General features: G+C 41.8%; 1 long non-coding RNA gene across 2 annotated transcripts in view; it reads left to right on the top strand.

The window, feature by feature from the left end:
- The window catches only part of LOC120379848, an 88,013-nt gene that overhangs the window by 15,215 nt on the left and 50,924 nt on the right, over window positions 1-21,874 (top strand). For both annotated transcript variants that reach the window (XR_005587618.1, XR_005587617.1), the window contains exon 2: window positions 4,894-5,032. This is a non-coding gene — a long non-coding RNA (uncharacterized LOC120379848). The remainder of the gene's footprint in view (window positions 1-4,893; window positions 5,033-21,874) is intronic.

Genomic DNA, 21,874 nt, shown 5'->3' with positions numbered 1-21,874 from the left:
ATTCTTAGCTTCTGATTTATATTCATTACTATCAGCTTCTCCTTTCTTCCATTTGTTATATATTTTTATTAAGCTTTTTACAGCAGTCTTCACTTCCCCTCTAAACCAGGTTGTTCTTTTAACCAGGATGGCCTTCTTCCTCAAGTGTGGGATTGTGGATTTTGGGGCATCTAATATGGTGTTTTTAAATTATTCCCAATTATCATTCATATTTTTCTGATTAAATTCTTCCTCCCAGCTGATTTGGCTCATAATTGTTTTCAGCTTTGTGAAATTGGCCCCATTAAAGGACCAAGTGTATATATTACTGGTCTGGACTTTATTCTGCTTGCACGTTAAAAATATGATCAAGTCATGGTTACCTGTACCTAAGCTACCATTAACTTTAAGTTCTGTGATCAGTTCTTTTTTATCTGTAAAGATGAGATCTAATATAGAATTCCTCCGTGTTGGCTGCAACACTTTTTGAGTGACGAAATTGTCACCTATAAAATTTAGAAATTCCAGGGATGTTTTAGTACTGGCAGCATGAGACCTCCTGCATATCACTCAAATTGAAGTCCCCATGATCACATGTTTTTTTCCCTACACACTAAAGATAGGTTCCGTAATGTGCTTTGGTGGGCTGTAGCAGACTCCAACTAATACCTATCTTGTGATTTATCTGTTAGGACATAGATCCATAAGTGTTCAAGATCGTTTTCTTGTGAGTGATCCGTGGCTTGGAAACCGGTAATGCCATTTTTGACACAGAGTGCCTGTGACGTTGCAGTGGCATGGAAGGGGTTAAGGAGCTGCTTTGGGCTGCAGTGGCCCTGCCCTAGTGCACCTGCAGATCATGCCTGGACTGGAGGGGGGGTTAAAACATACAGGGCAAGCAAGGGAACAGACTGAGTTTCTCCAGCCCTGGAGAGAGCACTGAACAGCCCCTCCCCTCGCAGAAGGCGGGTGCAGAACCCCTGAGTAAAAGGGGGAAATAATTGAAGTTTGCACTGGAGCCCAATGAACTCAGACACTCTCAGGGCCCTCTGAAGTCAGAAAGGCCCCTAGCCTGGAGGGAGGCTTTTCTTTACCTTTCTTCTGTTTAACCCCTTTTGCTGACTATGGGCTGTTGGTGGCATCACCAGAGACATGGAGAGGGGACGAGACAGTCAAGGGGCCCGAGCTGAAAGGTGAGTGCTGGCCTGCTAAAAGGGATGCCGTGCAGCACCTGCTGAGGAGAGGGTGGAGTCATTGGACTCTCATGTGTGTACCACCCTAGTAGCCTAAAGGGGGCACCCTACCATGGACAGATTCATGACAATGCCACTTCCCCTCTCCTTTTGCCCACACAGTCCTTCCTAAATAGATTATAACCATTGATTTTAACATTCCAGTTATGCAAATCATTTCATCTGGTTTCAGTAGGACCAACTAGAGCAAATGCTCATAAATGAGCAATTCCAGTTCCACTTCTTTGTTACCCAGGCTCTTAGCATTTGTGTATAGGCAGTTCAGGAGTTTCTTCTCTTCGTGTCCTTTGGTTACTTGATTAATTTGGTTTTCAACATCTTGATTTTATGCTAACCAAGCATTCATACCTTCTCTGTTTTTACTGTCTATTTTGTTATTAGTTTAACTGCCCCCAACCTGACTTCTCTAGCCAACCTGCCCCCCAGGAGATTGGTCCCCCTTCTACTGTGATGGAGGCCATCCAAACTATAAAGCCCCCTCTTCCCATAGAAGATGGACCAATGCTCCACAAAACCAAAACCATCCAACACTTACCTAGCCAGCAGTTCATGTCCAGAATCTTCTGCTTTATGTCTTCCTTTGCTCCTGGGACAGGAAGGGTCTCAGAGAAGATCACTTGAACATTCTTCTTCTTCAGCATGCTTCCAAGTTCCCTGAAGTCATCTGTTGTCCCCAGAATATCCCACAATGCAGTGTCATATGTGCCAATATGAACCATTATCAATGGATCCTTTCCCATAGACTTAAGAAACCTACCTAATTTAGATTTTAGCCTACCTCTTGTGTCTTGGCTCCAGGAAGGCAGCATGCTCTCCTGTTGTCCGCTGTCCTTTGCTGAATGTTCTTTTGATTCTTCTGACCTCCACCAAAGGTTGTCTCTCTTCCTTGGACAGAAGGACTCTTTGTATGTAGGCTTCATTTTCTTACAGGTTGGGCCAAGCTGCCATCCACATGAGTGATCTGTACATCTATCCATTCTCTTGGTCCCACTGGACCTTGAGAGGTGTCTTCCATAGTTTCTGTGTTGAGAATCTGGTTCAGATTTGAAATGTCTAGCTGTCTGGAATTCCTCCTGCTTCTATTCTCTCTCTCCATCTATTTTCGTCTGTCTTCAGCCATGTAGAATGCCGCAATGACCTCTTGTCTTTGATGGTAATGAATTGCAGACCTCCTCTCTGACTTCCTCTCTCACTGATTCGCTTGTGGCCAGCTCCATTCTTCTTTGAACCTGGGGAACTGATGTTTCCAGACCTGGAACTCCTCAGCTTCTCTGATTCTTAGTAATATCTTAACTTGCCCCTTCAATCCAATAATCTTTCCCTCCAGCACAGCCACCAACTTGCACTTCATGCACAAGAAATCCTTTCTGTCTTCAGGAAGGGAAGAGAACGTGGCACATCTGTTGCAGGTCACCATCGCTGTTCCATCACTGGCCATCTTGATATTACAGGTAGAGTTGAACATTGAAGGAAAGCCTCTCACACTTCCTTTCCAAAGTCCCTCTGAAACTGACCTGTTCTAATGGTGGCTTTAACACCAGCACCCTTTCTAGTCTTGGAAAAGTCACTTAACCTCTGATTTATTTTTCCTATCTGTAAAATGGAGATAATCCTACTCCGCAATGTTCTGAGCAATAATTAATGAATGTTTACAAAGTGCTTTGCAGATTAAAAGTGCTACATAAATGCTATATAATGTTACAGCTGTAATCTACTGTATCTGAAGCTGAATGTGAAGACAATGCACAGACTCCAGCTGGTACAGACAGACTGTGGCTACTCACCTTCTCTGTGGTTTAGGCCACACAATACATCATATCAGGCCCATACTCAAGTTCTCTGTTGGCTCTCGGCCACATTCCTATGTCAGTGTAAGGCATAAGGTCAGAATCTTCAAAGCAATTAATAGATGTAGGCCAAGCTACATTAAAGAACAAATTTTGATCTGAGCAGCCATGACAGCTGTGCTCCTCTGTGACAAAGCCCAGGACAAAGCACGTGAGATGTGGGGACAAAGCATTTTCAGTCATGGGAATTCAGCTATGGAACAAATATCCAAAGGAAATCAGGTGACTCCGGAGTCTGACTATCTTTAGGAATCACTGCAAAAGGCCTTTCCACCATAGGAATGATACAATGCTGATACCCCCTTCTACACAATAAATTGTTGGCAACCCTCCAAAAAGGAAATTAAGAAAATCTAAAGGTGGGGAACCTACCCCAACCAGAGTTTTTACCCCAGAAAGGGAGAATTGTCAGAGTTGCCATGATGTCCACTAACAACTTCACTATTGCTATCAATTTTACATGGAAGGTGTTCAAATACTATGGTGGTGGGTGGCAGTATAAAACACTAAGATAGCTAGATAGATAAAGTGCCAAATATTATATAATATCTCTGATAGTTATTCTCCTTATTCACTGTACATATGTACGGGTATCTGTATGCACATGGTTTCCTCTAATGAATGTGAACTCAAATTCATAAGCAAAACAAAACTATGAGAGCTGGATGAAGAGCTTGCAAATTATGGAAAAATGATAAAATGTAGCAATATATAAAAACAGCCACACTAGGTCAGATCAATGGTCCATCTAGCCCAGTATCCTGTCTTCTGACAGTGGCCAGTGCCAGATGCTTCAGAGGGAATGAACAGAACAGGGCAATTTTGAGTGATCCATCACCTGTCGTCCAGTCTCAGCTTCTGGCATTTGGAAGTTTAGAAACACCCTTCTGTCCCTTACCATTTTGGTTAATAGCTTCCATCCTCCATGAACTTACCTAATTATTTTTTTAACCTAGTTATACTTTTGGCCTTTACAACATCCCCTGGCAACAAGTTCCATGTTGACTGTGCATTGTGTGAAAAAGTACTTGCTTTTGTTTGTTTTAAACCTTCCGCCTATTAATTTCATCAGGTGACACCTGGTTCTTGTGTTATGTGAAGGGGTAAATAACACTTTGCATTAACTTTCTCCATTTATAGATCTCTGTCATATTCCCCCTTAGTCATCTTTATCTAAGCTGAACAGTCCCATTCTTTTAAATCTCTTTTCATATAGAATCTGTTCCATATCCTTGATCGTTTTTGTTGCTCTTCTCTGCAGCTTTTCCAATTCTAATATATCTTTTTTAAATGGGGTGACCAGAACTGAATGCAGTATTCAAGGTATGAGCATGGCATGGATTTATGTAGTGGATTTATGATATTTACTGTCTTATTATTTATCCTTTTCCTAATGGTTCCTAACATTCTGTTTGCTTTTTTGACTGCCGCGACACATTGAACAGATGTTTTCAGAGAGCTATCCATGATAATTCCAAGATCTCTTTCGTGAGTGATAACAGCTAATTTAGACCCCATCATTTTATATATAGAGAGAGAGTTTAGATTATTTTTTCCAATGTTCATTTCTTTGCAGTTATCAACACTGAATTTCATCTGCCATTTTATATGTGACTGACAAGTGTAACATTACAGCAAAATGAAATGCACCAAAGAGTAAGGGTGTAGTGGTGTTTTTCAAAGTCTCTGGGGGCAGTTTGGTACCCAAACCATACTCAAGCTCAATGGGAGGTTGAGTAACAAACTCCCATTTATGCCATCGAAAATATCCCCCGGCCTGGATAGAAAACTTTGTATTCTATATCAATATGCAGAAGAATAGAACCAAGGAAGGACAGCATGGTTGAGGGACTCTAGAAGCTACAGAGGTCTACATAGTTGAAATTCTGATCACAACCGTTGGAAAAGACTCACCCTGCAGAAAATGCCACTAACGGAAGGCAAATTACACAGGTACAACCTCTTTGAAAGAAATTCAGGTATTTTCTGAACAGAATAATGGCAAAAGGTAGCATATAATAACAAGGAGCGCTAACGTTCTATTGTGCCAGTACTTACATTAAGTAAGCACTATTTCTAGAAATATTGATTTATAGGCATACGTGTATTCTGAGGAATCCATAGGTGCAGATTTGTGCAATATTTTAGGCCACCATCCTCCTAGCATTTACCTTCATGAGTAAAGTAACTTACCTGGGTAGCCCCATTGACTTCAAGTGCTTGTGTGTTTCAGGGTTGGAACTTTAGTTCATATATGCCAAGTGTGCAGAAAGAAAAGACAGCTTCTCATAACAAAACAACCACTTTATTACACAGCTATCTGTCATCCTATTGCAGCCAAACACAAATTCTCTCAGAATTCATCTCACTGTGCATGCTGCCTCACTCCTCCCACTTTCTGGTTCCCATTTCCTTCCTCCTTTTATTTAGGGTCGTAACAGCCAGCTTTTCCCCCTATGAACAATGTAACAAAGACTACCTTCCCATTTGACACTACAGCCAGTTCATCATAAATTACTTGTTTTAATTACCCACACAAAGTAAAACAATTGTTTATTGGCATTTGACTTAATATCAATCATTTTTAATGTAGTTATATTCATTACAAAATAATATTTATAAGTAAGGACCATGATAAACGCCATAAATCAGAACATTACTCAGTAAAGGTGACAATTATTTAGGTGAGAGAGACACCACAAGGATCTCTGCCCCACTTAAAGCCCTTGTGTTGGGCTGATCGTGTGTGTCACAGTTGCCAACTTTCACGTGGTAAATAAGCATCCGACTTTCACAATAAGCCAAAAATCAAGCTAATCCCATTTCAAAACAAGGCCAAAACAAGCCAATCCCTAAGAACCGCAACACTCTATGTGACTAGATCCCCCCGGTGTGCAGTCTGGGACTGTTGTGGGCCCACTATTCACCCCTGACTCTCTCCCCACCTTGCCCCGGCTTGCCCCACCTTCCCCCTGCTTGCCGGGAGCCGATTAAAAAAAAAGAAGCAATAAGCTACAAGCCAAACAAGCTACAAGCCAAAAACTAGCCAACAAGCAACTCACGAGCCAAAAACAAACCCGATTTCTGCATTTTTTTCATGGGTTTGGCATGTCTGCTCTGTGTGTGTGTGGAGGGGGGGTGGGATAGAATAGTCCTTGCACACCATTGAGGAGGCAGTCTTGGCTCAGGTTTAGAATAGGCTAGTACAAGGAGTGCTGATGAGGAATGGAATGGGCCTTAGTACCTGGATGTACACAGAACCAGAGCCCCTCAATTTCCATGGAGGACATGTGGACAGATGACAGCTGCTAACCTAACATACATAAGGGCTGAACTGAAGCCCTGCCATCTGTTTGCAGGTTGAAAGAATGGGAGCGGGGGTGTTTTCCTCTCTCCCACCCTTCCTTAGTGCCCTGCACAAAGCCAAAATAATCAAGCAGGCAGGGATGCATTTCACCCTAAGTGAACAAGCTAGTATTTAATCCCTAAATATTACTACAAATTACCAGTAGTCTGGATAATTTATTTTACAACTCGTACTAATTTTATGTAATTGTAATCAACAATATTTCTTTTGGGTGAGCGCTAAAGCTGGTGACAGAGAAATAACAATAGAAGAATAATCCACAAGAAAAGTGCAAAAGCAAAGATAGATCATGGACATCATATCAGATGAACAGTGGGTACAACGTGTACCAAAAAAAGGGGATAGTTCATGACAAAGAAGAGAAAATTGATGCTATACCCTATAGTTAGTGTGACAACATGTAGTTAATGTGTATTTAATGATTCCCACTCTGTTAGCTCATTTTTCTCACCATTTGAAGTTGCCACTTTTTTTATACATAGAACTGTAGCCTCAGATTAGCTTCATTCCAAAATAAATTTAGACTACAAGTCAGAGCAAGTGTGATGGAAGATATGTAGCGGTATTGGTACATCAAAATAGATGTACATTCATTCATAAACACCTTAAGGGTGAAATCCTGGCCCCATTGAAGTTGATGGAATGATTCCCATTGACTTCAATGAGGGCCAGGATTTCTCTGAAAATGATTGAATGTTCAGTGGGAGCACTTGCTGGCAAAGTTTTATGGCTCAATCCTGCAAGGTACTGAGCATGTGCACACCAGTTGAGGTTTCTAAGCACCTTGCTAGATAAGGCCTTACGTTTATAGCTTTTGAGACTCTGTAGAACACTTTTTTTAACCATTGGCTATTAGTTTGATCCTGAAATCCTTACTCAGGCAAAACTCCAACCTGCAGCAAGGTTTTCAGTATCTCCTCTGTCAGTTTATTAGGTAAACTTCGTATGCAGTGTCGTTGTAGCCGTGTTGATCCCAGGATATTACAGGGTCAAGGTGGGTGAGGTAATCTCTTTTACTGGACTAACTTCTGTTGGTGAAAGAGACGAGCTTTCGAGCTGCACAGAGCTCTGTAGCTCAAAAGCTTCTCTCTCTCATCAATAGAAATCGATCCAATAAAAGATAGTACTTCACCCATCTTGTCTCTCAGGTAAACTTTGTTTCACTGGATCAGATTCGAAGGGGACCGGTCATGAAGATTGGATGCACTGAGATGGTGCTGGAGTTTAATTTAATTGATATTGGCCAGTATGATGATGTTTTCTTTGTGCTGGATTCTGGCCAGCTCCTGGATGGTTGCATGTTTCGGGGAGGGAAGGCAGGGGCAAGGATTTACTCTTGCATCCCTGCTTGCAGGCTGCACAGAATCCCACTGTGGATAGGCTGTTGTGAGGAAAACAGACAGAACTTTCAACTATCCAACGTTATACCATACATGGGTAATGACGATTCCAGTTTCAAGATCACATAACTTTCTTAAAGAGAAACTCTAGTTCAACCACAAGTTATTGGACTCATTACTGGAATAATCAGGTAAAATTCTATGGCCTGTGTGATACAGGAGGCCAATCTAGAGGATCATGATGATCCCTTTTGGCCTTAAAATCTATGATCTATGAAAAGAATATATAAATAGCCCAAGATGGGACAAGCACTCCATAGACCTAACGTACAATCTTCCTGGAGATGTGAATGAATAACATACATCTATGTAGTAATTAGCTTAACTATTTCATATCTACTAACACTTCCTTCCTGATTCTTAAATATTCTGTATACCCCTTCACAGATTGTAAATTGTAATTATCATTAAGCAGGAGTAGTAATTATATTGTAATATATAATTTCCCCCAGCCGTGTTTTAATTATTTTGTATAAATTAAAAGATTATACCAATAAAAGGTTATACAGAAAACCATAAATAATGAAATGGATAATGAGAGAAGACAAAGGGAACCCCATATGAAGCCACAGCACCAAGACTATGAGATAAACACCTGCAACAAATTAGAGGCAGACAATTAATTCAAAGACAATATGCAATGTATTTTCAATATCTGGCTCATATAATTACCTACGCGCTGTTACTACAGTTATATTGTTATGCCAAAAGATGCTAATGGCTGCCATCAGGTGAGTGTTGAAACCAAAGACTATCCTAGACCTTGTTAAATCCAGTCAGTGTGCCACATACACTCTTTCAGGGTCCACAGAAGGTGCAATCAAGAATCCTTTATGAAGTAAAAACAGTTGCAGTCATTGGTGGCAACTACCCAAGGCAATAGGCTCCAGAACTAACCCAAGTACATTACAAGGGTTTCTTTAGTCACAGGTACAGGGGCTAGGACATTGATTGCAGACTATAAGTGATAGAAGCAAAAAAGCCAGGAGGAAGATTTGGAAGTACAACCTGAGCGGAAGCAGGACAGATCTGAATAGAGGTGATTGAAACTCAAAATTCCTGTTTCACTGGAAATTTGACATTTCAAAATTAGTTTTTGTTCTGATTTGGAGCAAAAACTAATTTTTGAAATTTCTTGGGAAACACATAAATTAAATTTTTTTTGTTTCCAAAACATGGAAACATGGTGTTTCTGAAATAAACTCTGCTCCCTGGCATTCCTGCAGCTGCTTACTGAAATTAACATGATCCTTGTTAGTTTCACTGCTGTTCAGGGGTGAATAGCAGTCCTGAATTTGACCAGACTGGGGGACTTAGGCAGCCCAGGGACCCAGCTGACCCAGGAGTCTGGAAACTCTGCAGTCCCTGGCCCCAGAACAGTCTGCATGGTAAGTTTCAAAACCTGCCTGGTGGAACCCTACCTTTGTTTATTTGAAGGAGTCACTGAAAACAACATGTTCCCATGAACTGTTTTGCTTTGAAGAATTGAAATTTTCTGGTGTAAAACCACTCAGGTTGGAAAATTTCTGACTAGCTTTGCCTCTTGGGCCCAGAGCTTGGATGCCTGAGCACGGAAACTGCCTGCTGTTGTTGATTTCTACTGTGTCAGGGAAACCCGATTTTGTGAATGTTTTTTGTAAAGAAACAATATTACACAAGACTATACCTGACATACCATCAATTTCTCATACTAACGGAAACAGCCCTAAAAGTCTCCAAATTTTGGCTAATTGCCCAGGCCCAAATAGCAACAACATGTTATCAGAATCATTGTTTATTATGGGGAATTATTGTCGGTAAGAAGTTTGATACCAATGTGAAAAGTTTTTAGAAAGTCAAAACAAACTCTCAAACTGCCTTTTTATGAATCTCAGTCATTTCTAAGCTGTCACTGTTCCATCTTTCACAGCTATTTACCTGTCATTAAGATGTCTACTGAAGTGAGGACATTAAAAAAATTATAGCATGTACTTATATAGCCCTTTACAAACATTAGCCCTTTTCCCTAGAACTCTCTCCTTTCAAATTAATTCCTAGTTGTGTGATAATGTTTAATACTATGACACAATTCTTAATTCCTTACCTGCTGTTTCAAGAACTCTAATCCCTAATTTAATTAATGAGCATTGTACCCAGAGCTACTAGTTGTCTGTGCTTTTTCTTTCTTTCTTTCTTTCTTTCTTTCTTTCTTTCTTTCTTCCAGTATTTTAAACAACAAGGTTCCTAATATGCTGAGACCACTGCTTGTCATGCTGACCAATATTTTCTCATTGTTTTCTGTAATGGCTGGCTGGCTGGATCTATCTGTTGTCTCTTGTCTTATACATAGATTATAATTTTGGGCAGACAGAGATTATGTTTTTTGTTCTGTTTGTACCAGTGCCTGGCATAATGGGGTCCGTGACTAGGGCTTCTTTATAATACAAATAAATAATAATAATAATAATCTTTCACTAGTCCACTTGAAAATAAATACTTTGAATTAGTTGTGATGCTGTACGGTGTTCTCTTTTTAATAATTTTTTTTCTTTTTGGAAGGGGGTATCTGTAAGTCTGGTACATTTCAGTGCTTGTGAAAGGCTGAAAGCACTGTCTAGATTTGGATTTATGGCAGGTAGACCATGTATTTAAGCTTCCTCAGATAGGGTGAAATTCAGGCCCAGCTGAAGTCAATGAGAGTTTTGCCATTGACTTCATCCATAGTTCAGTCTTAATGTTTGTGAAGCACGTTGAAGATATAAAAACGGTGTGTTAATTATTAGTACAGTTGTCACGTCACTTTGATCCTAGCCTAAAGCGTTTCTCCAATTTAAATCCTAAATCTTTCTTAGTGGAGACAGCCAAAATTAGTGCACTTTACAAAACAGGTGGGATTTTCAGTAGTGCTCAGTGTTGTCCTAACTCTGTTCCCGCTGAAATCAGAGGGTGAAATTTTGGCCCCATTAAAGTAAATGGGTAGGGTGACCAGACAGCAAATGTGAAAAATCGGGATGGGGCGAGGGGTAATAGGAGCCTATATAAGAAAAAGACCCAAAAATTGGGACTGTCCCTATAAAATCAGGACATCTGGTCACCCTATAAATGGGAGTCTTGCCATTGACTTAAGTGAGACCAGGATTTCACTCAGGAAGTCTTAAGGCCCGGATCCACAAAGGGACTTAGGCTTTGCAACCCTGAGTGTCAAATGACACCTAACATTTAGGCACCTAGAAAATCACAGGAATAACACTCCAATCTACAAACTCCTGTGCAATGCATGGGGAGAGACAGGCACCTTAGACTGCAATCCACAACAGCTAGCATGCTGTGGGGAGCTGTCTAGGCACCTAAGTAGCTTCTATTTAACTATTTATCCAAGATGCAGCTGTCACTGGGCCAGAGAAAGAGAGAGAGTGAGAATAACTGTATAGCTGGTGGTTAGGGTATCCACCTGGGAGGTAGGAGACCTAGGGTTAAGTCCCTCTGTACCCATCACTCTTTCATTATTCAGAGTGCAGAAGCTTCAATAGGAAAGACTGAGGGAGTGGCACATAAGAATATCCCCATGTTCAGTGGTTAGCATGTGCTCCTGAGTGGTGGGAAATTCCTGTTCAAATCCTTTCTCCCCATGAGGGGGTGGGAAAGTGAATCTGGGTCTTCCAAGTTCCAGGTGAGCCCTTTAACCACTAGGCTAAAGTAATAAGGTGGGCACCACCTCCTCCTGCACCTGTATTTTGAATGGGACCCAATCCAGTAGCCTCTGAGCACACCTACCAGGGGCTCGCTTTGCAAACAGGGGCTGCTAATGGGGAGTTTCGCAAGGGAGTTCTCCAGGTGAAGGAGGAGCAAATACAGCACCCTTGGGGTAAGTGACTGTCTGTAGTGTGTGTTTGTTTGTGTTTGTGGGTTACTCGCTGTGTGCTGAGCTTGTGTTTGTCCGTCTGGTTGGTTGGTTGAAGGACCATGTGCTGTGGCTGGCAGTTGGAAGCTGTGAGCTTCAAAGGAAGGTTTGAAAGCTAGAAGCCTCTGGTAATTGGCTGAGCCTTAGTCAGTGGGCAGGGCTATCAAGAAGGCCAGGGCTTTATAAAGCAGTGTGCAAGCGACCAGGAAGCTTTGCAACCAGGGGCTGCTAACAGGGAGTTTTGCAAGGGAGTTTGGAAGGGGAGTGGGAAGGGGGCAAGGGCCTCTTGCTGTTCTTTAAAACTATAAACTAAACTACATTCAAAACTTCTTGATTTAAACAAAACCCTTTCATTAACTAGGAGAGCATGCAGGCAGAAGCCCAGCAGTAGAGTGGGGGCTATCCAGTTTATTGTGTTGAGTGCAGCATGTATGATTACCTGCCCTGTAGGTGGGTGGCGTATGTGTGCATTCGGTGCAAGGAGCTTCTGGCCCTCAGAGACTGCGTACGGGCTTTGGAGGCCAGAGTGGCGGAACTGGAGGAGCTGAAGGAGGCAGAGAGGTATGTTGATGAGGCTTTCCGGGGCACTGTAGAATTGTCCCACCTCCGGTCAGACAGCCCCTGCACTGTTGAGGAGGATGAAAGGCCCAGGGAAGCAGAGCAGTCAACGGGAGCAAAGGGAAACCTTCCCATTGTTGGGACCCTCCTTCCAGATGGTGTTAGGGTATCCTCTCGCACTGAGGTTACCTCTCTGGGGGAGGGAACTCCAGTCACTAGGAAAAGGCAGGTGTTAGTAATGGGAGATTCGATCATTAGAAACATAGATAGCTGGGTTTGTGATGACTGAGAGAACCGTATGGTGACTTACCTGCCTGGTGCGAAGGTTGTGGATCTCTCGAGGCGTCTGAATAGACTTATGTGTAGTGCTGGGGAGGAGCCGGTAGTCATGGTACATGTAGGTATCAATGACATAGGGAAGGGTAGGAGAGACATCCTGGAGGCCAAATTTAGGCTGCTAGGAAGAGACTGAAATCCAGGACCTCTATGGTGGCATTCTCAGAAATGCTCCCAGTTCCACACACAAGGCCAGGTAGGCAGGCAGAGCTTCAGAGTCTCAATGCGTGGATGAGATGATGGTGTAGTGAGGAGGGGTTTAGATTCATTAGGAATTGGGGAAACTTTTGAAATAGGGGGAGCCTATACAGGAAGGATGGGCTCCACCTAAACCAAAGTGGAACCAGACTGCTGGCACTTAACATTAAAAAGGTTGCAGAACAGTTTTTAAACTAGGAGATGGGGGAAAGCCGACTGCTGCAGAGGAGCATGTGGATCAGACAGAGACTTCTCTTAGAGGAGAGTCTATTGATAGAGATTCTCCAGGTTATAGTGAGGAGCAGAGGATGGAAGAGGATAATTTAAGGGCCAGATCAGATGAGAAACATTCACATAAAGAATCGGACACATCAGAAAAGGGCTGACAAATAAACAGTGACACATTTTTAAAGTGCTTGTACACAAATGATTGAAGTCTAAATAATAAGATGGGTGAATTAGAGTGCCTCATGATAAAGGAGGATATTGATATAATAGGCATCACAGAAACTTATGGACTGAGGACAATCAATGGGACACAATCATTCTGGGGTACAAAATATATCGGAAGGACAGAACAGGTTGTGCAGGGGAGGGAGTGGCACTATATATGAAAGAAAATGTAGAATCAAATGAAGTAAAAATCTTAAGTGAATCCACATGTTCCATAGAATCTCTATGGATAGTAATTTCATGCTCTAATAAGAATATAACATTAGGGATCTATTATCGACCACCTGACCAGGACAGTGATAGTGATGATGAAATGCTAAGAGAAGTTAGAGAGGCTATCAAAATAAGAACTCAATAATAGTGGGAGATTTCAATTATCCCCATATTGACTGGGAATATGTCACCTCAGGACGAAATGCAGAGACAAAATTTCTCAATACTTTAAATGACTGCTTCTTGGAGCAGCTGGTATGGGAACCCACAAGGGGAGAGGCAACTCTCGATTTAGTCCTGAGTGGAGCGCAGGAGCTGGTCCAAGAGGTAACTATAACAGGACCGCTTGGAAATAGTGACCATAATATAATAACATTTAACATCCTTGTGGTGGGAAGAACATCTCAACAGCCCAACTCTGTGGCATTTAATTTAAAAGAGGGGAACTATGCAAAAATGAGGGGGTTAGTTAAACAGAAATTAAAAGGTATAGTGACTAAAGTGAAATCCCTGCAAGCTGCATGGGTGCTTTTTAAATACACCATAATAGAGGCCCAACTTAAATGTATACCCCAAATTAAGAAACACAGTAAAAGAACTAAAAAAGAGCCACCGTGGCTTAACAAGCATGTAAAAGAAGCAGTGAGAGATAAAAAGTGGAAGTCAAATCCTAGTGAGGTAAATAGAAAGGAGCTTAAACACTGCCAAATTAAGTGTAAAAATGTAATAAGAAAAGCCAAAGAGGAGTTTGAAGAACGGCTAGCCAAAAACTCAAAAAAGTAATAACAAAATGTTTTTTAAGTACATCAGAAGCAGGAAGCCTGCTAAACAACCAGTGGGGCCCCTGGACGATCGAGATAACAAAAGGAGCGCTTAAAGACAATAAAGTCATTGCGGAGACACTAAATGAATTCTTTGCTTCAGTCTTCATGGCTGAGGATGTTAGGGAGATTCCCAAACCTGAGCCAGCTTTTGTAGGTGACAAATCTGAGGAACTGGCACAGATTGAAGTGTCATTAGAGGTGGTTTTGGAATTAATTGATAAACTCAACATTAACAAGTCACCGGGACCAGATGGCATTCACCCAAGAGTTCTGAAAGAACTCAAATGTGAAGTTGCGGAGCTATTAACTAGGGTTTGTAACCTGTCCTTTAAACCGGCCTCTGTACCCAATGACTGGAAGTTAGCTAATGTAACGCCAATATTTAAAAAGGGCTCTAGAGGTGATCCCGGCAGTTACAGACTGGTAAGTCTAACGTCAGTACCGGCCAAATTAGTCAAAACAATAGTAAAGAATAAAATTGTCAGACACATAGAAGAACATAAATTGTTGGGCAAAAGTCAACATGGTTTCTGTAAAGGGAAATCGTGTCTTACACGGAGCTCTTCTTCAGGGCTGTTCCACACTGCTCCAATATCCTGGGGCCAAAATGAGCTACCCCAACACTGTAAACGGTAAAAATGTTTGTTCATCTTAATTCAAACGTTTGGTTCCAATAGGTCACTGTCGATGTTTCACTGCTTGGCCACATTTATGCTTGGTAAAGTAGAGGCAGGGGACTGCTAGGGAGCCAGTTACAGCTCCTCAGTTCTCTGCCCAGCCTCTTACCCAGAGCACGTTAGAGCACCCTATGATTCCTTTAACCTGCACTAGCTTTCAACATTCCCCAAGGGACCATCTTCCAGCTGAGAATAAGGCCACTGAATCTGCATAACTGCAAGTTCTGTGGCATCCTCCTGGCCCCTTTCAGCACCCCAATGTCATGCTCCATGACAGCCTACCTAAGATGTGCAAGAAATTCCCCTGTACAGCAAACAAGGTCTCTGGAAATGCAGCATTTTTAAGCTGCTTCTCATTCACACTCCTCCTCTTCCCTTGCATAAGGAGCTGCAGTGATGTAAGAGCAAGTTATGTTAGATCTATGCTCACTGGGACTCTCTGATACTGGGAAAATCCAGCCAAATGAGTAATAGAAAAGGAGCAGAGAAGGGCAGTGATAAACAGATCCAAAATTTCAGCAAACACATTGAGGAAAATAATATAGTATTTACTGAGACTGAAGTCTAATTAGTGACTGTGAAATTCTGGTGCAGAACTGGCCTTTTGCATCACTGGCTCCAGCAGTGCAGTGGGAGTGGAGATTTTGTTCTGGGTGACCTCTGTACCCCTTGTTTGCTGTGGAGAAGAGAAGAATTTTTTTCAATATCTTGTGTCGGCTATTATGGAGAATGGCATTGGAGAGATGGAAGGAGCCAGGACAAAGCCACAGAATCTGCAACTGCATAGATACAGGGGCCCCAATGCCACACACAAGTGGTACAGAGCAGTGGAACACACTTTTGACAGCTTTGAATCATGGTGCTGTGTTGAGGGATGTATTTCATTCTTCAGCCTCCATGTACTTCACCTGACTAAAAGTAGAACACTGGAATTTTATACAGGAGATGCAAAATTCACCCTGGTGTTCTATTTTAAAAGATTGTTTGATAACCATCTGCAATAAGTTTTCTAACTTAGAGGCCTAACAAACTCTCAGGCTTGAATAGGCATAACTTTACTAAGTCATTTGTAATAGATGTGGTCATTAATCATTGTTGATCAAAACAGCTTGGTCCCATTAAAGTATGTAAAACATGCATTGAGTGAGTGACTTAGTTATGGAGTCACCGTTTAGTACAGTGGTTAAATGCAAAGTTGCATTGCACAGAGTACTGCAAAAATAACCTCAGGGTTTTAGTTTTGATTTCCATTCTATTGATTTGCACTAGGCAAATTTAAGTCTAAATCTTACAGATGGCTGAGCTAGTCATTCAATTTGTCTTTGTAGTGAAGAAACCATTAGAAAAATGGAAAAGTGAAGGTCACTGCAATCTTTTCTGGAATGAAGCCTCAAGCACCAATTTTATTCAGAGGTCACATAAGTACCAAAAGCTTTGAAATCCACATGTCATGCCATTATTTATGTGTTTAAGCATTAGATGTGTAAGTTAGACCTCACAATGCTGCATAAACATGCATTATTTTTGAAAGAGAACATTGCTCACTAGAAGATAGAAAACTGTGTACCTGGCATAATCCCCTCCACACATGCATACTAGGTGAGTTTCAAGTATGGAGGGCCTCTGAAGTATGTGTGAACATAGAGTGGATACCAAGGGAGCTTTACACACCCGTACAGTATGGAAGTGTCTGTGCTGGCTCGAATGGTCCTTGAGGAGGATGGGCGAAGTGGACTGTGGAGTTTTCCTTCTGTGAAAAATGGCCCTTTAAGAGGGAAGAGGCCAGTGTACTTGTGACGAGTCAGCTGGCCCCCAGTTGGGTTTAAGAGAGGGCAGCTGGACCCTAGAGAGAAGGAGGCTGGGTGGGTCAGAAAAGGGGCAGAGAGATCAGCTGTGGGGCTCTTAGTGCCTGAGAGCGAAGCTGTAGAGAGCAAAAAACTCTGCGGCTGCTACCTGTGAGACAGGCCAGAAGCTGGGAGACCTGGGGGTGGGGGCCTCTGGAACAAAAGGAAGGCCTAGGGGAGTGCCACAGTCCAGTACAAGGGGCTGGGGAAAAGCCCAGGTGGCATATGACACTTTCATTAAGCCCAGGACAGGTGGCTATTTTTTGTGCTATTGCTTTGCTTGAGCTTTTGAAGTCCAGTAGAGGACTTTGGGGTGACATCTGAGCACGCTCCAGCGTGAAGGATGATTGAGGCTGATGAAGAGTGTGGAGTCACAGAAGTTGGTGAAGTCTAAACCTTTGGGCTCTGGCACTGGACTCTACATTGTGAGCTGAGGTACCCTTATTCATTAATCACCTCATGACATGGGTGTTGCTAGCCTACGAGAGTGGTGGAGAAATGCCCTTGAGCAGGGGAAACTGAGGCTGGGGTTCCTTCAGGGCCACCCAGGTCACAAGGGGATGCTCTGAGAGGGTGACCTTAAGATAGACTCATAAAACACCCACTCTTTTCTCCTGTGATGCCTGATCCCAGAATCCTTTGTGCCTCTGATGTCAGAGCCCTTTGTGCTGTTTCAGATGAGCTCGGAATGCTGTAACACGTAATTGATTTTAAATTTCATCGTGCAGCAGAGGGTCAAGTACTCAATGCTTTTGAAGCTGACCATTTCACATTTAAGATCAATCATAATTTAATATATCAAAAAACTGGAGAGAGACACTAAGAAATAGGCTGGTTTCTGATTTATTTTTTTTAAAAGCGACTGCCGAACAACACCTTGAGAATCACTAGCATATAAATGTAATGACATCCCTAGATGGGAGGTCTGTGGTGATTTAACCCATGGCATTTGAATCTAAAAGCATTCTCTACTGCTCCGTTTAAATGGTTGGCTCCATTCACTTAGGGCTTGTCTTCACTGCAACCACTAGCTGGAGTTACTCCGCGTGAGCTAGCCTAGCTCAAATGAGAGTGGCCACACGGTGACATAACACTCCTGCTGCACAGAGTGACTTGATAGTTTTAGCAGAATAATTGGATTAGCAGCTGATTGGTTGTACTGACTCAGGGGTAGCTGGTAGCTGCACCCCTACTGCATGACTAGCTCAAGATTTAGGAACACTCAAGCTTCGACCTATACCCCTGACAGGCCAGCTAGCTGGGGTTTAAATCACTGCTTCACTTGAGCTTGAGATTTGTGTGGGGGGCCAGGAGTCGGGTTAGGGGAACATTCAAGTTTTACCTCAAGCTAACAGTGCAGTGAAGACAAGGCCTTAGAGGTGGTAACAGACTCATGAACCTCTTCATGTAGTCTATCCACCACAAAGGGGGACAAAGAGCCACAGTGGATTAGTATGGTTTGTAAATATGTATTCTTGAAGTAGTATAGCTGTGATGAGACGTTTCCTTTATGACCCACGTAGCTGAAGTTGCGTATCTTAGATCGACACCCGCCCCCCCCAGTGTAGACCAGGCCTAAGTGTAGCAACAAAGGTATGGGTTAAAAGGCAATACTAACAGAAGGAAAGGAGGTAATTGCTAAAGATGACCAAGCCCTTCCGACTTTCATTCAAAATATATTGGATGAAATATTTTTTGTCTGTGGCAAGAAAAAAATATTTCCCCTTTTATTGTCGGCATCATGGCACGGCCACCAGCTATCTCTGTTCAGACACTGGCCTGGCAGGTACCAGCTTACAGAGTGCAAGTAAATCTAGACCATCCCTGACAGGTTTTTGTCTAACATGTTCTTAAAAACCTCCAGTGAGGGGGATCTCACAACCGCCCTTTGTAACCAGTTCCAGTAGGTAATTATCCTTATAGTGAAGTGTAATTATTGGGTTAATAATGCATCCCTGCTTCATAGGACTATTCTAAGGATAACAATCTGTAATGTGTGTGAGAAGGGCTCAGATACTCAGTTATGAGTACCACAGGAAACTTTTTAAAAAATGGACTCTTCTCTCTCCTTCCCCCACATCTAGCTATCACTCAATCCTGCTGTTTTTCTTCTATGAGATCTAAAAAAATGTGCCATTTCCACATCTATAAACCCAGTCTCAGTCCTAATCATCTCTCACTTTGACTACTGCAACCTCCTTTCCTCAGCACACCCCCTTCCACTCAATCCCAAATGCTGTAACACAAATCTTCACCCTTGCCCATTGCTCTGACCATGTTCAGCCTCATTCCCAATCCCTGGATGTTGATCCTGATTGGTAATTGTTATATTTTGAAAGCTGAAGTAATGCTTATTTACTTAATTTTTAAAATGTACTGAATGTTAATGATTTCATATGTACCTGTCCCCTCTGCTGAGGCCCTGTCTTGGCGTTGCATCTCACAGGATTGAGCCCCTGATTTCTGTCTTAAATTTCCATTTGAACAAACGCTGTGGTTCATTTCACTTGAAATGTCAGTTTGAAGTGAATGCTGTGTATTAAGGCGAACAAGTCACAAAAGTGGGATGCTAAATTTTATATCAGTTTAGGTAAATGCAGAAAGAATGCCTATTTAGAATTACAGTACGTGCTTATCATTTATTACCATAGAGGTAGTGCATTATACTAAAAGGTCAATATATTATACTTCACATTGTACTCTGTAATGTAAGTATCAAAACCAGTGTCTTCTGCTAACAACTGTAATAAAGGATTATGTATGTTAGAGTGTGCTTTCCTAAAATTAAGTGGTAATAATTTATTTGTTAAATTATTAGTTTAGTAACATTAAGTGCAAATAACTGTATTGGTTGTATAATAATTATACCTATTGCCACTGTTTTTTGAATTACTTCCATCTGAATAAGAACAAATATACTTTTTAGTATGTCAACACACATTTGAAATAATGACATTCCATTTAATTTTCCTATTTGGGTTTTAAAACTTTTTTCCCCATTGATTTGTCAGTGATTTCCGCTGTAACTGACTGAAATATACCGTAAATTAGCAGATGGCTTCCGAATCCTGGATTAGCTGTCACGGGTGCCATAATTCTGTCAATAACACCAGTAAATGCATGAGCCTGACTTTGTTCCCCTTATTTTTATTTATAAATTGCATTTCATAATAGCAATAAAACACTGCAGGCCATGCATTTTGAAGGGATTATTGCACTTCTCTTGTGATTAAAGTCACTCGGCCTTTAGCCTTGCACTGCATAACACCACCCGAGGTGTTCAGTAATAGTTCAGAAATGCACTGCATGCTGTGCCTTATTGCTTAAATATATTTAGCTGGATCATACAGAAAAATAATGACAAAACTAAGAGAATATAGAAGACCTCCTCCCCCCAGTTATTCCATTACTTTTTAATTAACTCATAAGTAATTCTCAGGTTAACTGTTTGTTAAAATGTACCTGAAATGTGAAGTAATCATTTCCCTTTTATGATTGTGGAATCTCATAGTATATTAAACACCAACCTTTTAATATAATTTGTCTTGTTGCATAATACAGAAATGCAGCTAAATTCTTAAAAGGGTTAAACTGTTACATTCTGCATTAAATTACCACTGTCATTCAATTCATTAGATGAGTTTATGGAGTTACAATATGTCTGTAATTTATAGCCTGCTTACTGACAAAGCTTAATGCTAACATATGCCTAATTTGCCAAGGTTATCTCAAGTTCCATTCATCTCCCCCACTAACAATATGCCTCTGATTCCATGCTTCATGGATGAGGTACATGCGGTTTCATATTTAGTGCTATCAATCACAAGTAATTGCCTCTAGCTCCCCGCCTCAGTGTTCAAAGTGATTTCTCTTCAGTGTCTGATGATTGATGAAAAGTGGAGGCTTAGCCAGTGGAGGGCGTTATCCTCCATCCTTAGCAACTAAAAATCTTCCAGAAGCTGAAAATCAGAGGAGAGATATACTTCACTCTGACATTTCCAAACTTTTATCTTTCGGGGCACACATTATTTCTAACCAGGAAAATATGCTCTTAGATATATTCTGATGCAGCAATGGTGACATCCAATGGCAAGTTAGGTTACTCCAAAGTATGCATTCCCTGGATTTCTCAAGTGATATACTGTGCTAACTTCTCACATCTCCTGTAAGGCCCCAGTCCTGCAAATCATGGTGTGTGGCTGCCTACGCAGACCCCCTTTGGCTTCAATGGGGTTTCACAAAGGTGAAGTGAATTGCAGGATCTGGGCCTATCATAGGAGATCAGAATTCATTTGAGGATATTTTGGTATCAGCTACTTTTCCTGTTAGGCTGGGTGTTACTTAACAAACCACATTTTAGTATATGATAAAATCCTAAACAGGTATGGCCCCGGTTTTAAAAGGTATTAGGCATTGCTGTGCTCAACTTTGCAATGCCTCACTGATTTAGAAGTTTACATCTCATTTTCAAAAGGGATTTAGGCATGTAAGAAACTAAATCCCATTGACAGCAATGGGATTTAGGTTCCTGAGTCTATCGGTACATCTACACTCATGGCAGTGTGTTGAGTAGAGACACTGCACACCCGGCTAGCATGGGTATAGACAGCAGTGTAGACAGTGTGGCGTGGCTTGAGTGAGTAGAGCTGAGTGCCCTGGACTCCTCGGGTATATACCTTACATGACTCTCTACATACCCAAGGTGCCTCCCATGTCTATACTGCTATTTTTAGCAGTTTTGTGTCCTGCTGTCTACCCTCCGCTAGAGCCTTTCCTCTCTGCAGTGAAAGGCTCCGGCAGCAGCAAAGGGACTGGCAGAGGGTAAGCAGTGGGGAAAGGCTCCAGCAGTGCTTTCCCTGCCGCCAGAGCCTTTCACTGGTGCATGTAGCTACACACTGCAGTGAGTACGAATGCAGCCTGTCTTTCACTGTGGACTACATGTATCCTACATGCTGTCCCAAGTGGAGACAAGGCCTTAGGCTCCTAAATCAGTTAGGTGTTGCACTGCTGAGCACCACAATGCCTAACTACCTTCTAAAAATGTG

The sequence above is a fragment of the Mauremys reevesii genome, linkage group 1 (assembly GCF_016161935.1).
Source record: "Mauremys reevesii isolate NIE-2019 linkage group 1, ASM1616193v1, whole genome shotgun sequence".
Classification (NCBI taxonomy): domain Eukaryota; kingdom Metazoa; phylum Chordata; order Testudines; family Geoemydidae; genus Mauremys; species Mauremys reevesii.
This window is presented reverse-complemented; position numbering and strand designations above follow the sequence as displayed.